The sequence below is a fragment of the Triturus cristatus genome, chromosome 12 (genome assembly GCF_964204655.1).
Source record: "Triturus cristatus chromosome 12, aTriCri1.1, whole genome shotgun sequence".
Taxonomy (NCBI): domain Eukaryota; kingdom Metazoa; phylum Chordata; class Amphibia; order Caudata; family Salamandridae; genus Triturus; species Triturus cristatus.
The window spans coordinates 644,544,024-644,562,514 of NC_140595.1; positions in this window are offsets into that span (position 1 = coordinate 644,544,024).

The window sequence follows — 18,491 nt, forward strand, 5'->3', positions numbered from 1 at the left end:
AACCACAAAAAGGCAGAAAGAGCAGCAAGATAGCCCTTAAGAGTGCCCAGAGCAGAATAATGCAAGGGAAAATATGAAAAGTAGAACTTCAGAAAGGAGGGCAGAAAGGGGATCAATTACTTTTTCTGCACACCATGCCACAATTGTTTTCCAACAGCAGACATATACTGTCTTGTTGGAGGCCTGGCTGCCAAAATGAAGTTGCAGTCTTCAGGAGGAAGGTCGAAAGCTGTCAACTGCTGCCGATCACACTCCATGCAAGAAGGTGGACACTGGACAGGTTCAGATGGAGGACCATCCCTTTCTGATATGACAGAAGATCCTCCCGAATGGGCAGCCTGATTAGAGGATTGATGACCATGCTCAGTAGCTTGGGATACCAGACTCTCTGTGCCAAATCCAGAGCCAAAAGGATGACTTGGGCCTGGTCATTTGTGATCTTCTTGAGAACTCTGGGTAGGAGTGGTATGGGCGGAAAGGCGTATAAGAGGCCTGTACTTCATTTGAGGTGAATGCGTCTCTGAAAACCCCAGTGCGCAAAATTGCTGACATTGCACATTCTCGATGGAGGCAAACAGATCTAACCAAGCTTCTTCCCACTGTTGAAAGAGACCTTGCACCACCTTTGGGTGGACACGTCATTCATAATCCTCTAGGCATCAGTGGCTGAGTTCTTCTGCTCGGACTTTCAGAGAGCCTGCCAGGTATTGAACCAACAGGGATATGTCCTGATGTTCCAGCCATGTCCAGAGACACAAGTCCTCTTGACAAAGGGTCCAGGACCCCACCCGCTCTGTTTGTTGCATTACTATATGGTGGTGATGTTGTCCGTGAATGCCTGCACTAGCCTTCCCTTGTTGGAGGGTAGAAAGGCTTTCAATGCCAGTCGGATTGCACGAAGCTCCAGCAGGTTGATGTGAAGTCAGGATCCGCCAGAGACCAGAGTCCTCTGATGCATCTGTCACTACTGTGAGATCTGGTTGGGGGTGGGAGAGGGGTCTGCCTCTGACCCTATCACGGTTCGTTAACCATCACTGCAGATCTTTCGCAGTTCCATTTGAGATCTTGACAAAATTGGAAAACTTCTCTTGATGCTGTGCCCATTGGAAGTTCGGGTCTCACTGCAGAACCTGCATATGCCATCGAGCACAAGTTACCAGCAGGATGTAGGAGGTCCCTATGAGTCCCAACAGTCTCAGGGTTTGTCTAACTGAAATTTAGGATAGAGGCTGAAACATCAGTATCATAGGCAAAATATTCTGGACTCACCGCTCGGGAGGATAAGCCAAAAACTACATCTTGTCCAGAACAGCTCCGATGGAAAGGAGCATTTGAGAGGGAGTCAGATGTGACTTAAGCATGTGGTTAGTAAACACCAGTGAGTGCAGGAGGTTTGCCGTAGTCTGGAGGTGGGAAACAATGGCCTGGGATGAACCCGCCTTCAAAAGCCAGTTGTCGAGATAGGGGAAGAATGGCACCCCTGACCTCCGCAGGTGCGCAGCAACCACCTCCATTACCTTGGTGAACACCTGAGGGGTGCTGGTAAGGCCAAAAGGGAGCACAGTGAATTGAAAATGCTCTTGGCCTACTGTAAACTGCAGGTAATGCTGGTGGACAGGCAGGACAGGAATGTGGAAATAAGCAGCCTGAAGTCCAACAATATAATCCAGTCTCCCGGGTCCAGAGCAGACAGGACCTGAGCGAAAGTGAGCATTTGATCTTCTCATACTTGAGGAGGTAGTTGAGGAGCAGCAGGTCTAGAATTTCTGTTGACGGAAGCATTGTGACACAAAAATATGTTTTCTTGTCAACTTAAGTGATTATTTACTAACAACTCTCTTTACACCTTTTTTCTAATTAATTCCTTACAAACATATTTCCACACACGTTCGTTGTACCATTAATACCGTTCTAGTCTTTTTTCACTGTCTAACACGTCAAGTCACGTCATATCTCCACAAAGCACATTAACTTCCGTATTCGAACTATCGCGAGCACACGTCCGGCGTCCTACAGGCTCCATACGTGGACGTATCCTGCATACACCCGGTAAGCATTAAACCAATCTATAGATCCTGGTATCTTTGGTAGTAACTGGATGACCCGCTAACACACTGGTTTAGACCTGTATGGTTTTATCTGTTGACAACCGTATCGCGTTTCACTCACAGCATCAGCTTCCACTAACCGCATCACACCGCAACGTTATAAGTCCGTCCGGACAGCTATACCACGGAACCAGCACCAACCCTACTAAAACTGTATCACGCCGCATCAACCACACCGACTACCTATTAATAGCACCAATACCGCATTATCACCGGCCATATCTTTTTTACCGTACCTTTCACAACACACCCCACTCTTCTCCTCCGTATCACAATGCATGGGTGGAAATAACTTCCCGCATACCACACTATACTCATTACTATATCTATCATTTCCAGATTTCCCCTGACGAAGGCATGAGTGCCGAAATGCATTGGGAAAGTACATAAAGTCAGTTACCCAGATGTGTATGTTTTTCACAATGGATTGAAAAATGAAGCCTTCAATTCCTTTGAAAAGTTTAAAGCCTCAATAAAGTTTTTTTTTAAAAACTTTGAACGATCGTTTTGCAATATTGGAAACCTCTTTCAGGACTTTATCCAGTGCCTGGGGGACACACCCCAAGTTCTGGGGGTGCATCCACATTTCATATTTACACTCTATTTCAGAGAGTGATACCCCGGAGCATGACAAAACCATTATACCTACTTCACAAACCTTCAGGAAGTGCGCGCACTACACCCTTCTCTCAGTATTATCGATTCCGAATCCAGTACGCAGCACACCGACAAAGAAATCATGCAATTTGAGGAAATATCCCACCTTACAGAAACGAGAGCGGACACATTCACTTTTGGACAAGAAGAAGCCTCCAGAATCTATGCCCTTATACACGAGGATACAACGGATTTTTCCAGCAGCAGCACGAAAGAACAGAACATCCGCCAACTCTTATATCTCTCCAAGAAAGAAATAAATCAACGCTTACACGCTAGCACCATGATCAGGTACCATAAGGCCCAAAGAATCCCAAGGGGACTAAAAATACCACTCAAACCCTCCCTTTGTAAAAACCAACAGAAATTCAAAGACAGGTGGTTCGCCATTTTAAACAAATGCTCACTAGATTTGATCCTTCTAATCATAGAGGAATTGTCAACCATTCTAGAGGAACTATCTAAAGACATCCAAAACATCAAAGCCGAACTCGAGAAATCCTTGACAGCTGAGGAGCTTAATAAAACACTTGAGGACATCAACAACCAATTGGCTAAACATACAGCAGAAGTCAATGAACGTAATATCCGTAAATTTCGCAGAGATACGATTGACTACAAGATGGGAGAAGTATACTCCTGGGCTGACGTTTACGCTAGACGTAGACAAAACAAACCTTATACCACCAACACAGACACCTCTTCCTCAGACAGTGATCCCACTCAACAACCCAGAAGACTCTCTGCCAGAGACAGAACACCAATAGTGATTCCACCAAATATACCATCAACATCGGCTACTAACCTAACCACTGAAGACACTTCTTTTTTAGAAGTAGGCCATACAGATCAAGACGACCCAGGAGGAGCCGCAGGAAAAATCAAAGAAAAGGACAAGGACCCACCACAGACACGCACAGTGACAGCCAAGAAGGACCGATCCAAGAAAGGGACTCAGTAGACAATCTAGTCATTAACATCTCAGACTACCATTTCAAAGACATCGAACTGAAAATTGGGGACTAAATCTACCTGCTGCTTTCCTGCCAAGGCTGTTGGTCCTGCCGTGAGGGGAACGGCCCTTTCACCACCTTTGAATCTCGGCTGGAGGGCTGAGTCTCTCTCGCATTGCCGTGAGGGGAACGGCCAGCGAAAACCTCAATTCCCATAATCCCCGGGTCCCGGCGCTTGTCAGCCACGTCATCAGGCTGCGCCGGGGGGATTAAAGGACGCCTACACGACCGCAGCGCGGGACGCGCACTAAATCTACCTGCTGCTTTCCTGCCAAGGCTGTTGGTCCTGCCGTGAGGGGAACGGCCCTTTCACCACCTTTGAATCTCGGCTGGAGGGCTGAGTCTCTCTCGCATTGCCGTGAGGGGAACGGCCAGCGAAAACTTCAATTCCCATAATCCCCGGGTCCCGGCGCTTGTCAGCCACGTCATCAGGCTGCGCCGGGGGGATTAAAGGACGCCTACACGACCGCAGCGCGGGACGCGCACTAAATCTACCTGCTGCTTTCCTGCCAAGGCTGTTGGTCCTGCCGTGAGGGGAACGGCCCTTTCACCACCTTTGAATCTCGGCTGGAGGGCTGAGTCTCTCTCGCATTGCCGTGAGGGGAACGGCCAGCGAAAACTTCAATTCCCATAATCCCCGGGTCCCGGCGCTTGTCAGCCACGTCATCAGGCTGCGCCGGGGGGATTAAAGGACGCCTACACGACCGCAGCGCGGGACGCGCGCGTGCAAAGACCGGGCAAAGACCGGGCAAAGACCGGGCAAAGAGCGGGCCCTCTGTGGCCCTCAGAGGCCCGAGGAGTCTGGGCTGGGCCACGTCCCTTTCCTCCCTATTAACAGTGAGTACATACGCCCGGTGTGTGCCCCCGTTCTGTTCCCTGAAACTATGTCTACTCGCTCTGGAAAGCTTCTTAGGAGCGACGGCGAAAGGGGGCCAAATGCCGCGAGCCCTGTCATTGGAACTATGGACCGTTTTATCACCAGGGTGGCGGCGGTGATTGAAAAGGAGATTGCTATGTCTGAGCGGCGCTTATCCGAGGTTTACCTCCCCTCAAGACGTTCATCCTTGGGGGTCGCCGCCCAGTCGCTTACACCGGCCGGTGTCCGGGTTCAAACTGTTTCCCCTCCTAGTGTGTCTGGTGTTTTTACAGACCCCCCTCAGTTGGTTGGTATAGAGCAAAACATGGTTAGGCTGGAAAATCTGGCCGCTCTTCTCCCTATAGTTACAGTGGAAGACGGTGGACTTAGCAAGCTGTCCACACCATTATTACCTAATCCCCCAAGCGAAGCCATTAGTGATCCTGAGCCTCCAAAATCGCTCACTCCCTCCATAGATATATCAGAAGGGGAGTCAGGGAGGGCTTCCCCAAACACCCAAATTCCCGATACTAGGCAGGAGAATAGGCCCCTAAGCAAAAAGCCACGAAAACGTAAAAAAGGTTGTCTAGTGAGGCAGGCCGCTCTTTACCAAAGAGTAAGAAAGCCTTCCGGATCTGGTACGAGATCCATAAGGGGTATCCCTATAGGGAATGAAATTGACATAGAAGGGGGTGTTCTGATCTCTCCCAAGGGGCTACACCCAGACGCCAACACTGCCAAGGTATCAAAGCTCTCTGACTCAGTAACAGTTGAAAATATTTTTGAGAAGGTATACAGCCTCTTGAAACCGTTACTAATACAAGTCAAAGGGCTAGGGGAGAGGATAGATAAATTAGAGCAATCAACGCTTGATGGGTTTCACTCACTCAAAACAACATTGAAACAAATAACCAGAGTGACTGAAAATAAGGACTTGGGCATAAAGGGGAATGAACCACCATTTCAGAGAGACCCTAAGCCCCCAATATGTCTAAATAAAGTTGTCTCTAATAGTCCACTAATCTCAGCTCCTAAATCTCCTCCCCGCTCCAAAGCAGGGCCAAAACACAAGGGTCCATCATTATACTTAGAGCCTGATAAAAATAAATCTAAGCCTCTTCCACAAAATCAGCCACAGATAGCTAGTGGCAAAACGGATGACTCCCAAAAATCAGGGGCATGCAGCAAATCCAACGGGTTAGCGACAGGGAATGCCCCTAGGTCTGTGTCCCAACCTACTGCCTCATCTATCCCCTTACTGGCCTCCAGTAATTTAGTACGACGGACCCCCCCAGTAAACCTCCCACCAGACTGTCAACCTTTTGTTGCTGTCATGGTTAATGTGCCCCCTTTAAAGGATGGCCAGTTGGAAAATCACCAATCACTCAAGAATAAGTGTATCCACTGGCTGAAGGCAAACAAGCCAATTCCGTTGGGTGTGGATGGTATTATTTTAAGTGTCCGCAGAGTGGGTTGGGTAGGGCAGGGGAAAAAAACGCAGGAGGGGGATTGTATAGTTATAAATTTCCAAGACCCAAGAGTAGTACCATCGATTTGCACTCCCATTAAAAGTATGGGGGCTCCGGGGGTTAAAGTGGTAGATCTTTCTTATTTTTACCCCAGGCAACTTGTTAGCCCAACAGGAGGAAGCTTAAGTTCCCCTGTTTTTGGTCAAAACTGGGCTGGGGTCTCGGGGGTACCAGGGAGAACCAATAGTGGGCACCAGGGCCCTACTGACTGGAAATTGGGAGAAGAGTAGACCCAGCAGGAGTATCACCCACCCAATTAAACCTTGCAAGTGGGATAGGAGACCCTATATACACCTCACAAGATCCCTGTTCCCCTCAGATACCTCCGAGGGGGCCCATAGACAGGGGCATTCCGGTGCCCAGCGACACTTCAGCTGTGACGGACCTAGCTTTCAAGGTTTTCAGCTGGAATGTCGCAGGGATTGCAAGAAAACTGGCTCTACCGGATTTTGCTGCCTGGGTTGATGAGCACTCCCTGTGCCTTTTCCAAGAGACATGGAGCTTGGTGCCGGTCCATAGGGTGGGTTTTTCTTCCTATTCCTCCCCTGCGCAAGTCTCGGAAACAGGGAGAGGGCGACCTTCTTATCTGGGTCGCGGCTTCTTTAGACTGCAGAGTAGTGGAGTTCGCCACAGGTTCCCCTGACATACAAAACATCACCCTAATAGATCAAAGGGGAAGAATTGTTTTAAATGTTTATAATGTTTATGCCCGGGGAACCAAGGGCGGGAGAAAGTCTCCCGTAATATCTCTCCTCGAGACTTTGCTAAATAATACCCCATATAAGACTCGTTCATTGGTTGCAGGTGATATGAACTGTACGTTCGAGCCCTTGGGCTCGGACCTTTCCCTCGACCAAGACGAGGAGGATACCAGGTTGGGGATCCCGGTATTGGAAATCCCACCGATTAGAAGGTGGACAGAAGTGGCACTCCAGATATACTCTCTGAGCCTTGAATTCAACTTAAGGGCAGCTAATGGGAGGACATTCTCGGATAGGGGGGGGTGCCCACACGTACAATAGACCAGGACACACCTCTAGGCTAGATTATTTCCTAATAGATGTGTACTTATGGTCTTATGTAAGGGACATGCAGGTGGTCCCCACGACTGAAAGTGACCACAATTCACTCTCTTTAAGTATGGACCAGTGGTGGCGCCCCTTAAGGAAAGACAATATTAACCCGGTAGCCGCACTCCCGGATGAGTCTGAAGTCTCCCCATGTGGTAGGCGAATAAAATGGGCGAAATTGGTTTTATCCGAGGCAAAGGTAGGGGAAATTCAATCCCATTTAAACCATGCGGTAACATCCCTCGGAACCTCCTTAGAAGAGGTGGGTAGAGCGAGTGGGCTTTTTGTGTCCCTGGTTGAAGCCTTAACTAACGTGTTTACCTTATACCCTAACAAGTCGGGTAACAAAGAATCTAAAAAACAACTCGATGGATGGTATACCCAAACATGCAGGGTTTACAAGGCCAAGTTAGTTGAGGCGGTTAAACTCAAGTCCCGTAGTGTGATACAGGAAGCAAGGAAGGCCTATAATAAGTCCCTTAAATTTGCAAAGAGGGAATGGGAAGACAAATTCTGGGAAGACCTGCTCCAGGCTAGCAAAATCAGGGATTCAAGGGCCTTTTGGAATCTCATAAGCACACGGAATAAACCCGATGCATCTGTGAGACCCTGCAACATCCCGCCTCAAAGTTGGGTAAAACACTTTGGGTCCCTATACCTCCCCCCAGATGGGGAATTGAACGTGGGGATGGACCTTACAAGAGCAATTGAACCCCATGCCTTTGATCTCTTCACTCCCTTAGAGATTGAGGGAGTTATAGGGTGGGTAGCGCCTCGCAAGGCAGCAGGCCCCGATGGCCTTCCGGGGGACCTTATGAGGGCATACCCAGCGGAATGGGCAAGGGTCATAGCAGCCCTCCTAAACGACATCATGATGGGAGGGGCAGTGCCAGAATCCTGGAAAGGGGCGGTGGTGGTCCCGATTTATAAAAAAGGATGCAGGGAAACACCGGGGAACTATCGCCCTATAAGTCTGATAGACTCCACCCAAAAGATAGCTGGTAAAGCTATCCTTGGAAGGATTCTCCACTGGGTGGAGGAGAATAAAATCCTATCAGACTTTCAGGCAGGTTTCCGGGCTGGTATGGGGACAATAGAGCAGGTGTTTAGGCTGGTACTACTGGGGTGGAAGGTGGTGGAACTGGGCAAGGGTAGTCTTTATTTGGCCTTTATAGACCTGAAGACTGCCTTTGACCTAGTCCCCCGGGAAGAGCTTTGGAGGGTGCTTTATGAGTTGGGACTACCCCCTTACATCTTGTCCCTACTCATTAGCCTTCATGCCCATACCTTTGCACAGGTCAGTTGGGGTAAAAATGGAGAGCTCACTGAGAAGATACCAGTGTCCAGGGGCGTTAGACAGGGTTGTGTCTTGGCACCCACCCTATTTTCACTATATGTGAATGGGGTGGTAAATCATCTTCAACAAGAACCAGCCGACGCCCCCTGTCTTGGAGGAGTACGTATCCCCACCCTGCTTTTTGCGGACGATACGCTCCTGATCTCGAAGACCCCTCAAGGCCTCCAGAAATTGCTAACCCGTTTCCAGGAGTTCTGTGCTGCAAAAGGCTTAATAATAAATGTGGACAAGACAAAATATCTAGTCCTAAATCCTCCTAAGAAACTGGGCCGTCCACCCACACTTAATTCGATTCCCTTAGAGAAAGTATCCGAATTCGATTACCTCGGCATTCGGATTACGGATAGGATGTTCTGGGCAAATCATATTGACAAAATGGTCCTCAACCATAGGAGAGTAGGAGGAGCTCTCATGAGGGAGTTCAGGGCCTCACCTAGGAGATCACTTACCCCAGTAATTGATATCTACAAGGCTAAAGTAGTGTCATCAGCCTTGTATGGGGCAGAACTGTGGGGCCACTGCCGATTGGACGCCCTAGTGACAACGGAGAGCAAGATATTGAAATCCATTATCTCCATTCCACTGAGCACACCATCTGTACCAGTGTGGTTGGACACGGGCTGTAAAAATATCAAAGATCAGGCCCAGCTCCGCCCGCTCCTGCTATGGACACGAATCTGGAGGGGTGAAGAACTAAAATCCTATGCGGATGCTCTGGGGGAAATAATGAGTCTGGGGGGTTGGGCTAAGATAAGATGGTTAGAAGAAACTAAAAAGCTTTTGGAGAAGATCGGATTAGGAGACCATTGGGCATCACGTTCAGCCCCTCCAAAAGAAGTTGTCAAGGCGCTTTATTGGAAATGGATTGCGGAGCGTCTAATTACAAACTCTAACCACTGCAAGTCCACTGTCGCCTTTTTACAAATCAAAGACATTGTGGCTTTTGAACCCTACCTGGATCTGATCACCCTCCCCTTCGACCGAGCCCTTTATTTTAAATTTAGAGTTGGATCCCTCCCCCTAGGTGCTGTGGTATCGAATTGGACATCAGCGGCCCGCACTTCTCCCAACTGTGCATGTTGCCCGAGTAGGGTTGAGTCCATTGCGCATGTCCTATTTGAATGTCCGGATTATGCAAGGCCTAGGAGTTTTTGGTTGAAACCTCTTTGTCGAAATATGGGCACACGTAGCCATCGAGTAGCCTTGCGTATCCTAACCACGGACACTTCCCCCCCCATAGTGTGTGGAACAGCAACATTTTTAAAGCAGTTTTGGCTTATTCGTTGTAAGAGATTGTCAGTAGCTGTTTAATTCCATTTTAGCTAATTTAGAAACGGGCATTCTTTGTCCTTTTATCTTTTTAATGAATCTTTTTACTGGCTTCTTGTAGCATGTTTCTTTTTGTATACTGTAATGATTGTATTTTATTATGCTTATAAGATATCTTGCATATCGAATAAAAGCTTATGACTGACTGAAAATTTTACAAAAAGGAACGTCCTTTGTGCCAACTTCGGGCACCAACACCCTCGAACTCAACATTAGTTTCTTCAAACTAATGAGAAAACTCAGACTACGCCATTTTTTTGATAACGTTCTAGAACCAACTAAAGAACAAGAAGAGGATCCCCTAAGGGGTTTACACCTGAAAAGCACCTTTATGTCACCGGTCAGCCATAAATGTCTTGACTTGTTTGAATCGGCAGTGAAAAATGACATAGCAAAACTCAACAACAAGAAAAGATCGAAACACAATAACCTTACCAACAAAGAACTAGGTATATTGAAAACCATCGCACAAAGAACAGATATAACATGTACCAAAGCAGACAAAGGAGGGGCACTAGTTGTTCTAAACACCAGCTATTACAACACCCAAATATTGACTCACTTGCAAGATTCAAACACATACATGAAATTGGAATCTAATCCCACGGCACAGTTCAAGGAAATCCTACAAACCAATAGTTCAAACAGCCGTTGACAAAGGCACCATAAATGAAAAAGTCAAGAAATACCTTATACAACCTAACCCCAAAAGTCCATCTCTATTCATGGTACCAAAAATCCACAAAAATCCCATCGAACCACCGTGTCGACCAATTGTCACCACTCGAGGAAGCCTGCATGAACCAGTAGGCAAATTCTTAGACCGTTATTTACAACCTAGCGTCAACACCATGAGATCTTTCATTAAAGACACCACTGACTTTCTTTGTAAACTAAACCATACCATCATCACAGAAGATGAAGATATCATTCTATGCACCGTGGATGTCAACTCATTATACACATCTATCCCTCACCAACTCGGATTGGAAGCCATTGAACAAGCTTTACTACATACCGACTACCCACACAATCTATAAGTCTTTTTAATGGAACTGATGCAATTCACCCTTCTACACAGCTATTTCAAACACAATGATGAATGGTTCCAACAACTAACAGGTACATCCATGGGAAACTGTGCCGCTCCAACGTATGCCAATATCTTTATGAATCGCTTTGAAGAAGACAACATCCTCACAGTACAATCATGGACAAATCGCTTGAAACTATACCTAAGATTCATTGACGACATATTCATCCTGTGGAAGGGTCCGGTTCACATTCTTGAGAATCACCTTGACAGTCTAAACCAAATTGATCAACGCATACAGTTCACTTTTAACATCCATCCACATTCAATCACTTTTTTGGATGTTAACATCACCAGAAAACCTACAGGATTTGAAACAGACCTACACAGGAAAATTACGGATAGAAACAATACCCTTCATTACCAAAGCTTCCATCCTTTACCCCTCAAACAACATCTTCCATACTCTCAGATGCTTAGAGTAAAAAGGATAGTATCCAACCCTACCAAAGCAATTGACCAACTCGACACCCTTACACAAAGATTCAGGTCTCGTGGATACCCAGACCAGGTACTACAAGAAGCAAAAGAGCGGTCAGCCACCAAGAGCAGAACTGAACTCCTCAGCATCCAAACCAAACCCATCAAGAACCAACTTACTGTAGTTTCTAAATACTCCACTATGAGTGTCGCCTACAAACGCATCATTAAAAAACATTGGCAATTACTCAAACTGGAACAGGATTTCAACCACATATTTGACCAAGAACCGATTTCTGCCTACACTAGAAATAAAAACATCGGGGAAATGCTTAACCCCTTCAGCGCTGGGCGAATTCCGCCGCGGTGCTGAAGGGTTCGAGCGCGGGCGGGACCATGACGGAACGGTTCCGTCATGAGCACAGCTCAACCGTGGCTCATGACGGAACCGTTCCGTCATGAGCATGGAAGGGGTTAAACAAACAGAACAACCATCCATACACTCCACATTCAAGGGTACTATCCCATGTTTGAACTGTAACAATTGTAACAGCATCATAAAAGGTGAATATATTACACACCCCATGAAAGGACACAAAATCAGAATTAAAGTAACAGCGACGTGCGATACCACCAACGTCGTTTACATGCTTAAATGCCCTTGTGGCAAGAGTTATATTGGTCAAACTGAGAGAAAAATGAAAACCAGACTAAATGAGCATAAATCTAACATCAGAACCAAACAAATGAAATCCTCAGTCACTCAACACTTCTTGGAAGCTGGTCATAATATCAGTCAGTTAAAATTCTGTATTCTTGAAATCATCGCCAAAAAAGAAGGGAGAGACAACCATAACTTTTTACTACAACGAGAAAACTATTGGATTTACCTTTTAAACTCCATGAAACCGTTTGGAATGAATGATCGTACAGAGTTTACATGTTATCTTTAATTTTTCACCTCATAGGTCTTTAGCATGAATATGTTATATTTTCCCAGCGATCCAATAGCTTATCCTACATCTACTGACTCGTTAATTATTGTTTATTGTTTATTGTTCATTGATCCCCAGACATCGTTCTATCCCAAGTAATAGATTTATAATGTTACTGTTCCTACGTGCCTTGCAACCCATTGCAGCATTGTGACACAAAAATATGTTTTCTTGTCAACTTAAGTGATTATTTACTAACAACTCTCTTTACACCTTTTTTCTAATTAATTCCTTACAAACATATTTCCACACACGTTCGTTGTACCATTAATACCGTTCTAGTCTTTTTTCACTGTCTAACACTTCAAGTCACGTCATATCTCCACAAAGCACATTAACTTCCGTATTCAAACTATTGCGAGCACACGTCCGGCGTCCTACAGGCTCCATACGTGGACGTATCCTGCATACACCCGGTAAGCGTTAAACCAATCTTTAGATCCTGGTATCTTTGGTAGTAACTGGATAACCCGCTAACACACTGGTTTAGACCCGTATGGTTTTATCTGTTGACAACCGTATCGCGTTTCACTCACAGCATCAGCTTCCACTAACCGCATCACACCGTAACGTTATAAGTCCGTCCGGACAGCTATACCACGGAACCAGCACCAAGCCTACTAAAACTGTATCACGCCGCATCAACCACACCGACTACCTATTAATAGCACCAATACCGCATTATCACCGGCCATATCTTTTTTACCGTACCTTTCACAACACACCCCACTCTTCTCCTCCGTATCACAATGCATGGGTGGAAATAACTTCCCGCATACCACACTATACTCATTACTATATCTATCATTTCCAGATTTCCCCTGATGAAGGCATGAGTGCCGAAATGCTTTGGGAAAGTACATAAAGTCAGTTACCCAGATGTGTATGTTTTTCACAATGGATTGAAAAATGAAGCCTTCAATTCCTTTGAAAAGTTTAAAGCCTCAATAAAGTTTTTTTTTTAAAACTTGGAACGATCGTTTTGCAATATTGGAAAGCTCTTTCAGGACTTTATCCAGTGCCTGGGGGACACACCCCAAGTTCTGGGGGTGCATCCACATCCCCCAAAAACAGTCATCCTCAAACAGGTATGGCACCTCAAGGCCATCGTCGATGCAACCACTCTGTCCAGTGATTCGGTTGTGTCAAGTCTACAATGGATAGTGAACTTCACTGCATCTCTCCCATCTGCAACTTCGGGGACCGTTGGCAGCATCTGCGCAACTGCGTCCCACAGAACATGGGAGTAATGGTCCAAAAGGTATGCGGTGTTCACGGACAGCAAGGCCAGGCTGGCGGAAGAAAACTTCTTCCGCAGAGACGCCAGACTTTTTAATTCGCTATTTGAGGGAGTGATAGGGTATGCACAAGGATTTACATGGGATTGCAAGGCTTGGACCACCAAGCTGTCCGGGATAGGGTGTTGGGTGAGGAAGTTTGGGTCCCATTCTACAAGGGAGGAAGCCATGCCTTTGTTGCATTCGAAAAAATCCTGAATTGTGCAGGCTAGAGCATCTTGGAATGGGGTGTCTTTGAGGGTGGAGGGCTCCAACCGCTAAGTTGGGATGGGGTAGGCTTTCCTTCCCCACTGCAGGGCCAATAATAGGGGGTTCGGGTTAGAGATTTCTCTGCCCAGGTCATCTTGGGAGGTAATAAAGGGGCAAATAGAATGCAAGCATACAATATGCCCAGGCATGCATCAATCTTGTGAATTGGAGAATAAAAGGAGTAGAGTCTAATACTTGGGTTTCAATCACACCAGGCATCTGTCAATGCCCATTGTTGCAGCCACTTCTGCAAATTCCTAACCGTGATAACCGAAGGGGCTGTGGGGAGTAGTGGGTGGGATAGGTCCAGAGTAGGGTCCAACATTGTGTTAAAGTCCCCTCCTAGGAGCCACAGGCTGTTTGGCTATTTAGCTAAACTGAGGGATGGCCTCTGTTGTGGCTCCCCCACTAGCTCCCCACTCAAGCCCGGCACCTGGGATCTTGTCTGGTGGATGAGACTTGCTGCTGGAGGCCGACGAGGACCATGGGCTGCCCGCTGGCAGTTTGCTGCACCGCTTGCCGTCTCTTACCTTGTGGTGGCTTACCTACTGTTGCTGTTGTGCCCCTGCCTCTGTCTCGGGAGAAACCACTGCTGGAGGACACCTTTGGCACCTCCTTTCTGTCAGGTCTTCTTCCAAGGATTCCCTAGGAGGGATCCTGGGTTCTAACAAAGTCCAAGCCAAGATTGCTGCCTCAGTCTACTCCTTTATTACCCTTTCCCAATCCAAGATGGTTTCCCCTTAATTTCCTGTGTTTTTGGCCCCATATGAGGAAGTCTGTCCAGCCACTTTCTTGTGTCATAATGTTTTGTGCGTTTTGCCCTAGTATTTCATCGCTCCGGCTTTAATTAGGTTTTTCCATCTCAGCATTTCAGTCTTCATTGCAGAAATTCTGCTTCTTCTTGCTCCTTCATCTGTTTGGACCTTTACAGTTTTTCTTCCTGTGTCCTTTCCCTTAAAATTCCAACTGCCTTCTGGAGGTTTTTTGCTCTCTGCCTTTTTCCTCTGTTGGAATTCCTTCTGGAGGGCACTTTCCTGCTAGGACATTTCCATCATCGGCATCAACATATCTACAAAAACGGATCGCCCCTACCTCTGGCAGACCTTAACAAGACCTTGAGTTCTCCATCAATCCACGACCGAAGTAGGCGCCTGATTCCTGACAGCTGTAGAAATTGGGATTCTATATTATTGGCATATATGCTGCCTATCAGGATGGAATGGCCATTCAGGCGTGCCTCGAGAAAGACAAACCTGCCCTCCAGGTCCACCTCTTGTGACAGTACCTCTACTGGGGTGCTCGCCTGCACCCATATGAAAGCACCTCTAGTGTATGCTGAGTAATTAATCGTATATACCCGACACCTCCACCGCTTCTGAAGTTGAGCCCCATGATTTGCATGATATGCGACTCTTGTAGCAGTGCAATGTGCACCTCCTTCTATTTAAGAAATGCATGAACATGGTAATGTTTGGTTGGGTTGTGCTACCCACAGATTTTCCAGGATATCAGGTTATGAGCTCAAAGTGACATTGACTCAGGGCAACAGTGCATCTGCTCCCATGTGGAGGATAGCACGATTGGTGTCCAGAGCATCCTGGGGGTGTAGGAAGGAGGCCCAATTAGAAAGGGGCAAAGAGGAGACACGTTCGAAAATGTCTCAGAGTCAAGAAACAAATAAACATCAAACAACAGAAAACAGCAATACCGTGGGGCAGCAAGGCAACGTCCTGTAACCCAAACATGTCCAATGCATCCTGTAAGTGGTGTGGGACGAGGAGAAAAGCGTCTACAAGTGTATCAGGGCTAGGCCCCTGGTGATGCAACTAAAATGAAGGAAGCTGCCCCTGTCCTGGACAGAAAAGTATCGGGGTCTGGAGTCCAGCGAAGTCAATAGAGTTGAACCCCAAAGGAAGTCTTCCGTGCAGCCCATCAGTCTACATGAGGTCATCTGCTGTTTGGGAGATCACTTGCTGATGTAAATCCCCAACCGACATGGCAGAAGCTCAATAGCTCCACACCCCAGATACTATGGATGAGTCCCCCTGTGTGTCACAGAGTGATGCTGCCACCTCTAAAGCGGATTTGCAGCAATCCTGGACATGATCAGGAGAAGGCACTGTCAGGGCCGGGAAGAGCACAGTAAGGCATTGTCATTCTTGTTGTCGGTGGTTGTTCCTTTCTCCAGGGAGCCCCTCCTGGTCCCTCGGCTTAAGGGTGTTCAGACTGTGGCCTCCAGCTAATCCCAGGCCTTGGATGGCTCCATGAAAAAGAGTGACTCATCTCTCATAACCTTTATTTGGAGGGAAAAGGGAGGATGTCCTGAAGGCCCAGTTCTCTTAGTTTGCATTTAACTCCTAAGAAATAGGCCCATTGATGTTGAACTGCTAAGGTGTAGCCTGTGAAAAGGAGAACCTGGTGGGTGTCCCGGAGAACGGGGCTAGAGCGTCGAGCTGCTTTCATGCAGGGGCACCTCTGTGGGACAAGGAGCCTCAGGAAGCTTCAAACGGGTCCAAGAGGAGCCATGACTGTCCTCATGTGTGTCAGTGCTACCTCCAGGTGGATCCAACTATGGGGCCGGTTGCAGCCGAGGGGTATCTCCAATAGGAGAGGAGGGCAGTCCAGCAGCCCCCAACTGCTCTAAGGGGCGCCAGACACTATGGCAGGCGCTGCACGTCACTGGGGACTCTTGCTGCTCAAAGCCGGGGGTGCAGTCCCCATTTCCACCCCTCAGTCAAGCTCTCCAGCCTCCTCATGTTTCCGCAGGTACACAGCGGCCCTCTACTCACTGTTCGCCCCCCGTGTTGGCTGACAGGGATTCTGGAAGTGCGGGGTATCGCTGGGATCGGCTCACCAGCTGCCAAGCCCACCCTGCCACAAAAAGTCCCACCCCAGCTAGGCCGCAGGAGCTCTCTGCGTCAAGGGGGGCTCCCTCACATCCGTGTCCCTCCCAGGGGCTCTTAGAGATTTCCCGGCATTGTCCTCCACTAGATTCGCGGGCTGGGGCCGCAGGGTAATGCAAAATTATGAAGGATAGAGGGACCGATGCTGGGAGCTCTTGGACTATTCGTCCGCCATGTTGCCTACCTTGGCCACGCCCCACCAGGATGCTACATTTATGGTATTCGTACTGACATGTAATTTCGTCATGCCTCCTGTGGAGCGATAAAGCGGCCAATTTTTGATGTTGATTACGTTCTCGTCAAGATGAAAAGTTAACTTAGTGCTGTGATAAAAACTGAAAAACTGTCCAGTGAAAAACAGGATTGAACCATATCTGAGTAAATCTTGCAGAAAAAAAGAACAATGACGCCCTACATGCTCCCTTTATAATACACAGAAAAACGAATTATTATCAGCAATATTTTGCAAACACATGTACAGCTCCCAACTCTTTTGCAACCTTTATTTGTTTTTGTGGGAATGCCTCTGACTTTGATGCATTTTGGGCATATGCTTTGCTCCTTAAAGATGAATTTCTTGACCGTATTTTGAAATGCCTGCCACAAATGAACTGTCAGTTTGGTTGTTTGATAGTTATGCTTGAGCATGCCTGACCTCCATGGAGATTGGAGATTACATTCGAATGAGAAACATATACTGACACTTTCCTGGACGTCAGACTCCTGGCTGCAGAGGAATCCTCTAGAGAACATCACCACAGCTGATGTAGGGTTCAAACACAGCTCACCGGCGAGCTGTTCCCAGAGGTGAAAGGAGCAACAACAAAAGCAGGGGAAGCCCAAACTTAGCCGCATCTTATTGGTTGCGCCAGATGGCAGTGCCACCTATAGAGCTGAGTCCCTAAAGAAGAAAAAGCTGCCACCCCCAATTCCACGAGGCAGATGGTGCATTTTCCTTTTGCTCTTTCCTGAAAAGTGATCTATGAGTTCTTAAAGGTTGCATGGAGGCAGCTCCAAATTCAAGTCAGTTTTTAATTTGGGTGATGAGAGATTGGACAAGACCTCCCTCATGCTCTGAGCCCATAACCTGCTAGCTATTCTGAGAAATTATTCTCAAGATTTTCCTGTAGTTAAAAACAATGGCAGGAAAGCTGCCAAGTGCTTCTTCTCAGTTAGCAGGTTTCTCATAATAGATGCAAATTGGATTGGTTTCCAGGGATCTTCTTCCAAGAAAATGTTTGTTTTCCTTGCTAGTGTTCTATAAAGGACAAAAAACGAAATGTGTTTGGAGGAGTGCCCTTCATCATCCATCTTCATGATGATCCCCCTACTGATGACGACAAGGATTGGCCACTCAGGGGAAACTGATCAATGCCACAGTTGTCTGTTCCACAACCAGAGACCACCTATGCAGCTTGGTGATGCTTCTAGCACAATCAGTGAAAGGTGGTAGGACCTTCCGACTGAGTTTTCAATGCTGGACATTCCTATTGAACCTTCCATGATGATCCAATACCAATTAATATTTGAAGCAGAGGAACGACCACAAGTATTTCCCAAGACATGTCGACTACTGAGCAGATCTCGAAAGCCAGATCCTCGTACTAATATTAT